General features: G+C 38.7%; 1 long non-coding RNA gene across 3 annotated transcripts; it reads right to left on the reverse strand.

Moving 5' to 3' along the window:
• Positions 1-11: 11 nt before the first annotated feature.
• Positions 12-5,808, reverse strand: LOC139540048 (uncharacterized). Of its 3 annotated transcripts, XR_011668069.1 has the most exons (4): positions 3,006-5,808; positions 1,792-1,846; positions 1,292-1,577; positions 12-1,012 (listed from the first exon to the last, which is right to left on the reverse strand). It is a non-coding gene; the product is annotated as an uncharacterized lncRNA (long non-coding RNA). The 3 variants fall into 3 exon arrangements; XR_011668067.1 differs by lacking the exon at positions 3,006-5,808 and having other exon boundaries at positions 1,792-2,882; XR_011668068.1 differs by lacking the exon at positions 3,006-5,808 and having other exon boundaries at positions 1,292-1,363; positions 1,792-2,879.
• Positions 5,809-7,589: the final 1,781 nt, after the last annotated feature.

A 7,589-nucleotide genomic window follows, 5' to 3' on the forward strand; every position in this document is an offset into this window, starting at 1 on the left:
CATTGTACCGACCGTGCAGTAATATCTAACAAGTAATCTAACAATTTCACGACAACTACCTTATACACACAAGTGTAAAGGAATAATTAAGAATATGTACATATAAATATAAGGATGAGCGATGGCCGAACAGCATAGGCAAGATGCAGTAGATGGTATAGAGTACAGTATATACATATGAGATGAGTAATGTAAACATTATATAAAGTGGCATTGTTTAAGTGACTAGTGATACATTTATTACATTGTATTATTAACTATTAGTGGCTAGAGATTGAGTATGTATGTTGGCAGCAGCCACACAATGCATTGCAATGCATTGCCATCAGCCATTGAGAGAATGCCTCCTATGAAATCTATAAAAGCTATGCAACTGCCTACGTTGTACCTAATGGAAGCGTAAAATAATTAACAAGTTTAAATTCTCGATATTTGACGCATTCATTCTATTTTATGGCTGAAAATATTCATGTAGAATGCTACAACACGGATGGCAATTCAACGGCTGTAGTGTAGTTCTTCTGTAAAGTATTTAAACTGGAACAACCATTTCAGTAATGGATTCAATATATCCAAGTAACAGATTAATAGTTTAGAATTGTATTTTTTCCCCCTGTAACATTCAAAGTCAGCAGGCTTTGTATTCTTGAGACCTTAGTCACTCCAAAAGTGAACCACCCACCCGGAAAAACTCCCCCCGAACAGTGAGATAGAGGACATTCGTCATCTGCCTATGAGCTTAAGTCAAGTAAGTCCCATTAAATCCTCAGAAGTACACCAAGATAACCAGAAGCATCTCATACACTTATTTTCTCTGATCTGCGACTATTATGTTGTGTACATAGAACTTTACTACTCTCCAGTACCTGTTTACTAGCGCTTGGGGAGAAGCAGCAATGCATTTCTCCGTCTTTTTCCCCAGGCATTTTTCCCATTTTGATAAAATTCATCAAGGAATCTTCAACCGCATCCACCTCTATTGTCGACCAATACCTTTTTGTTCCTTTGGCAGCTTTGGAAAGAGACGGCATTATAAATGACTACATTAAAAAAAAGTTGACTACAATACAGTACTTGAACATCTCTCTGTATTAACTCTACAAGGTTACAGCTGTATCTGCAGAGAGTGTGTTGAGATTAAACTAACAATCCCAACGAAATAACTACAGAGATAAGGATGTGAGAGGAGAATGTGCAATGCTGACATCAAGGCAGACTCAATCTGTATGGAATCTAGTTGACACTACAGAGTGAAAATACACTGACTGAAGGCAACAGGAAACATGCTTACTGTGTGAGCCTCTCTTTTGTCCCAGCTTTCCCTTGGTCATTGGCTGTTTGGCCCGAATCGCTGACATCTCTCCTGGAAAACATCAGTGGAAAACATGTCGATAAGGACATTGTAATTAAGAATAGGTCCATGTGTATGTAAGGTATAGGTACACCGGTCAGATTTTCTTCATAGAAATTGCCTTCCTCTGAAGATCCTGATGGCCCTGGGACATAACCATCTTCACTATTGTCAATACTGGTTATTGAGTCATCAGTCTTGTATCCAAGCATAGCTTTGGTCAACTCTATTGCAGAAGAAAAGGATATTGGACAACTAGACAGATAAAGTATTTGGACACTGGCACATTTTGATTAGTTATGGCTCTGTGCTCCTCTACTTTACATTAGGTTATAATACAATGAATATGGGATGAAAGTGCAGACTTGCCTGTCTTTGATTTACAAAGCTGATTCACACGAACTTACAGTATGTGCTGGTGTTGAATGACACTAACTTACGTATACGCTGTCTGTTCTGATCAACGGCGGTGCAGGCAGTCTCGGTGTCTGACATCTAAGGATACAATAAAATGAAATTAGTCATGTGCAAATTAGGCAATTGAATATGATTCAACCATCCCCAGTATCCTCATTCTAAACAACTGACAAACCTGAGCTTCGGGATTTATTATTTCCTTTTCAAATCTGGCCTACATGTTGAATTATGTTTCTTTTAGAGTTTCCATGCATCTTCTTAGCCTCTGCAGTGGCTTTGTAAAGGAAGACAAGTTTCTAAAAGAATGGTTGAGACTTAAAAGAATGACAAGATTGCTCAGCACACAACAAAGGGGATGGGCTGGTGGACACCAATGACTGTTATCATTGACTGATAGAGGTCCTACAAACATCTATTACAATTTCCTTTTTTAAGACGACTTTCAAGGTAAAAAAGCAAGTATAAGCATAACATAAGCACATTATGCAAGTTCCTGGATGCAACTAAAGCTGATCTGCTTTTATGGATGAACTAAACAAGAAACAGTATGAGTGATAAGGCTAAAGCAAGGCAAGTGAATTGGCACAGTCCTACCAAATTTGACACTTTCCACAATCTTTATTCCTGTTGTGGTGTTTCACTCTTTTAAATGCAAAGACAAAATAACTAGCAACTTATTTCTCTTTCGGTAATGGCGATAAAAAAAAACGCCAAAACTTAAATGAGGGGATTTATTTTAATATTTCAGCACGCTTGCATGCTTATGACTTGACAAAACAGATGAAAATGAACTGGCTTTTCTAGCTAGCTTGTAAACCAATTCAAGTTACACTAGCAATATTATTTTCCAATGCATGTAACATTGGGTTAACCACAAGACATTTTTACCAATTATGCTAAACTAGCACGCTAACCGCTAGCTAGCACGCTAATCATTGGCTAGCACGCTAATCATTAGCAAGCAGTAAATAAGTATAAGGTAAAAACATGCAAAGTAACAATTGCACATTAATGAATTGTTTGGATGAGCCCACCAATTTCCATCTCATGACGCAGTATATCTGACACAATATGGCTTTCGGGCATTGTCAATGCATGTTGGATTCCACCGAAAGACATAACGTTACATGAGCTAACATTAATTACAAATAAAGACAATGGGAACATGTATTGCTTGCCAATACACCACATACCATTTTAGTTAAAATATTGGTTAACAGTTTAGTTAATAGCTTACCTTCTTACATGAATGCGAACGTCTGCAACCATCCCCCTCTTCCTTAAAAAACTTGCTGCACAGCTACTTTTGTTGTGATCATGCTCAGGCAGAGACAGGCTTGCCAGATCAATTTCAAATTTCTAGTAAATCCAGTAAAAACCCGCCTTCAAAGAATAAAAACTGTTACAATGTCAGCAGATTACAGGGAAATTAATGGGTTTTTAAAAATACCATGTTGGTAACGCTGCAATATAGAAGTAGTATAAATACTTGCACCCAGCGACCAACACTTTTAACCTGCAGCAAAGTTTTAAAAGTACCTCGATAAAAGACAACACATTGTACATGGCAACCCTGGGGAGAGATTTGTCACTGCAGCATGGGGGGGAACTGTGTTGACCTGTGACATTTTTGGTGGTTGGTACTTTTGTGCACTCTGCAGTGTGGGAGGGACAGCTTCTCCAGCAGAAATTATGGAGAGTAGACAATGATTCCATCAGCCCAGATTGCTGAATATGTGTGCAATATTATTACTGTCACCTACATTTCCTTAGACAATTTGGGTTTGTAGCTTACACAATCAGTATCAGTGAGGTGTTAAGTGCAGTTACTTGAATGGTCTGTAGACTTGCTGACACAGAAGTAGCTAATGGCAGGTTAAGATTCTAACTAGCAACCTAACCCCTCAGCAATCAGGTTCACTACCTGCACACAGACCAAACAGCCTAGTGATATTAAAAGCCATCTCTTACTTTTGGCACTCAGCTACTCTCACAATTTCTGTTTCTCTCTCATAACAGGCCATTTTTTAATCTTATTTGCATTTACCCTCCACTATACCCCTGGTTTCACAAGGTGGAATACAATGTACTGATAATAAGTGATTTCAGGTTTGTACTGCTGTGAAGACGTAGGCCTTTACATCAGCATTGATCTCTTTGCAAAAAGCCTCAAGAAAACTCATAATAAACTTGGGTAACTGATGTTCATATCTTAAAGGACAAGTCCCTATAAGCTTTTGTCAGGAATCGGGACTAGGTTAATAAAGCAAACGCAACTGCATGTTTTACAAATGGGAGGCTATCTTATGGTAGGCCTAGTTATAAAATGACATTATAGGCCGACACTGTACACTATAGGCCCATTTCTTTGCCGGATTGGAGAATGTCTGCAATTGTCTTGCCTAGTGAAGCAAAACTGCCAAAACATGGCCTGGTCATGGATGAAAAGCACCTTTTCAAAATGGGGTAGAACTGAGGGAACATATAAGGCGGACCCCAGGATTTCAGCTCCCTGTGTTAGCTGTTGTAATCCTCTTGCTGCATTTATTTGTAGATAGACTCACCCCAACAGGGAGTTGAGTTGGGAGGTATAATCAAAATGTCTGCCTAATGCTTTTGAGGGAGCAGCAGAAAAGTGTATCCAAGCTACCCTTACTAAAGCATAAGTCCGAGTCAATTCACAAGACCCTATGGCTAACTGAGTTGAGTCAAAGTCACCCATGTTTGAGTCGAGTCGAGTTACAAGTCCCTATGGCTGAAATAAGAGTCCCTGTGTTTGAATCCCGGTCCAAGATGTCAAGTCTAAGACAATGGTCCATATTAACTTAATATTAAGTTATTAACCCAGTCAGATAGTGGCGGGGGGAATTTGAGCAATCATTTTTTATATCCCCTTTCCTTCTGTGCCAACAAATGTTTATATGCTACAGGTCAACCAGATTGTCAGCTAGCTAGCTAGCTAATTAGGTAACATGATTGAACATGGTGTGACTGCACAGCTTCTCTATCTTTGATGTAGTCTAAACAGAAACTGAAAGACACAGACAGACAGATACACTTTTATAAACTATACTGATGTCAGATATCAGTGGCTAATGTTCACATTATGTGGAGGTCAACTGCTCCTAGATCTGTGAAAAGTTCTACAGCAACAACAACACATTTTATGTTGGTGTTAGAGAGCACATAACAGGCCTATCTGAATTTAACTTAATCATTTGAAATCACATATTTTAATGTTAAGCTTTGATTTGTAACTTTAACTGTTTTTCAGTGCATAGTAGTCTACAAGAGTCGGTGGAACATTTCCATATTAGTAGTACAGTTGAGTGAGAATTTGAGCTAGCAGTTGGAATTTTGACACATTGTATGACACACCCTACACTACAGCCAATCATTGAGCAGCCTCCCATCCCCTTCTCTGCTCCCATCCCCCTCTCTGCTCTCCCCCCACCAAGTCATATATATTAAGGCCAAATATAAGTCTTAATGAAGAAACTGCTATAGACAATACTGATGTAAGATATTAGTGGCTGATGTTAACATTATGTGGAGATCAACTGATCCTAGATCTGTGACTTTATAAGTGCCTAAGGCCAACTCTAATATACAGTACCAGTCAAAAGTTTGGACACACCAACTCATTCAAGGGTTTTTCATAATTTGTTACTATTTTCTACATTGTAGAATAGTGAAACCATCAAAACTGAGAATAACACATATGAAATCATGTTGTAACCAAAAAAGTGTTAAACAAATCAAAATATTTTTTATATTTGAGATTCTTCAAAGTACAAAGTACAAGTGTCCAGGACAAGCCTTCATAAATCCATGGTCCGATTAGCTCGAGACTCACAGATGCATCTCCCCTCATCGCCATAGACATGTTTAAGCTGTGACCCCCCAGACAAATCCCCTCAATAGCTTGAAAGACTAGAAATTTACAAATACCCTTAGTTAGAGAGAATTTGTAAGCGTTCCAAAAAGGGCAAAAAATAACACATAAAAACCTGGTTTTCTAATATGTACCGGTTCATGAGGGTTGCCTAATCACACATATGAAATATTAGAAAGATGTGACCTTTTTAACCCTTCGAAACAGCCCCTATGACCCCAATGTAAGGCACTTCCGGTTGTCACATGATTTACAGAGGGTTGAATTCAGTGATTTTCAAGAACTGCAGGGAGTGAAATTAAAACCACGTTTAGGGTCCCTTCTTGCTTCTCCTTGCTTGCTTTGTTAGTAGCAGTTGGTGACACACAGCATAAAAAACCCTCTCCTTTCTATGCGCATATGGATGTTGACAATCACAAAAAATCCCAATCGCCATCACACTGCACACTACCCTATCTCATCTGAACAAGAGGGATACCTATGTAAGAATGCTGTTCATTGACTACAGCTCAGCATTCAACACCATAGTACCCTCCAAGCTCAACACTAAATTTGAGGCCCTGGGTCTCGACCCCACCCTGTGCAATTGGGTTCTGGACTTCCTGACGGGTCGCCCCCGTTCTCAGCCCCCTCCTGTACTCCCTGTTCAAGTTCCTCAATGTACATGTCACCGATAAACTAAAATGGTCGACCCACACAGACAGTGTGGTGAAGAAGGCGCAACAGCCTAAATACAGTCTTGAAATCATTAGAGACTTTAATAAAAGGAACACTAGTTACTTTAATAATGCCACTTTAAGAATGTTTACATATCTCACATTACTCATCTCATATGTATATACTGCTACTGTATCCTATATGATCAATTCTACACTATCTGATACTTCTCATCCATATTTGTATATGAATATATTCTTATCTCATTCCTTTACTACATTGTGTGTATTAGCTATTGTTGTGGAAGTGTTAGATTTACCTGTTAGATACTGCTGAACTGTCAGATCAAGATGCACAAACGTTCGCCACAATCGCAATAACATCTGCTAACCATGTGTATTTATGTACGGTATGTTATACCATATATGGAATCTTGCCTATGCCGCTCGGCCATTACTCATCCATATATTTATATGTATATATTCTATTCCATCCCTTTACTTGATTTGTGTGTATTAGGTAGTTGTTGTGGAATGGCTGTTGTGGAATTGTTAGATATTACAAAACTCTTGATGCTGCAATGATGAAAATATCTCAAAAACCAAGAGAGGAATTACTTAAAACTCAACCAAAGAAGAAAAACAACGCAACCATCTTTTGCACTAAGTACACCAAGGGTTCAGAGAAAATGAAAGCAATCCTGAAAAAGGACCGGCATATTCTGCAATCAGACAACAACAAAAAAATTGCCCACCTCTTCAAGGAGCCTCCACTGGTGGTCTATAAGCGTGGTCGCAATATTGGAGATAGCTTGGTGAGATCTGACCTGCCCCCTGAGCTCACTCAGACACTCTTGACACCTATCCCAAATGGGAACTACAAATGTGGCTCATGTGCACAGTGCAATAGCACTATAAAAACATCCTTCTTCAGACACCCACATACAGGTCAAAAAATCCCTGTTAGGGGTATCATCTCATGCAAGACCATGGGAGTAATCTATCTCATCACCTGTTCATGTGGAAAAGACTACAAAGGGAGGCTTACTGGATATCCTGTCTAAAAACATTGACCCCTAGTGGTCTGAATATTGACTTTGATCTCAGGCCCTTCTTATGAACAATTCTTTCTTTTATGAACAAGTCTTATAAATGTATATATTCTTTCTACAGCTTATTAGCATACACCTAATATGTTCCCTCTGTTGATGATGCTCATTATACATTAAGGTTGAACCAAATGATTACATTTAACAAATATGAAATTAAA

This window comes from Salvelinus alpinus, chromosome 15 (genome assembly GCF_045679555.1).
Source record: "Salvelinus alpinus chromosome 15, SLU_Salpinus.1, whole genome shotgun sequence".
Taxonomy (NCBI): domain Eukaryota; kingdom Metazoa; phylum Chordata; class Actinopteri; order Salmoniformes; family Salmonidae; genus Salvelinus; species Salvelinus alpinus.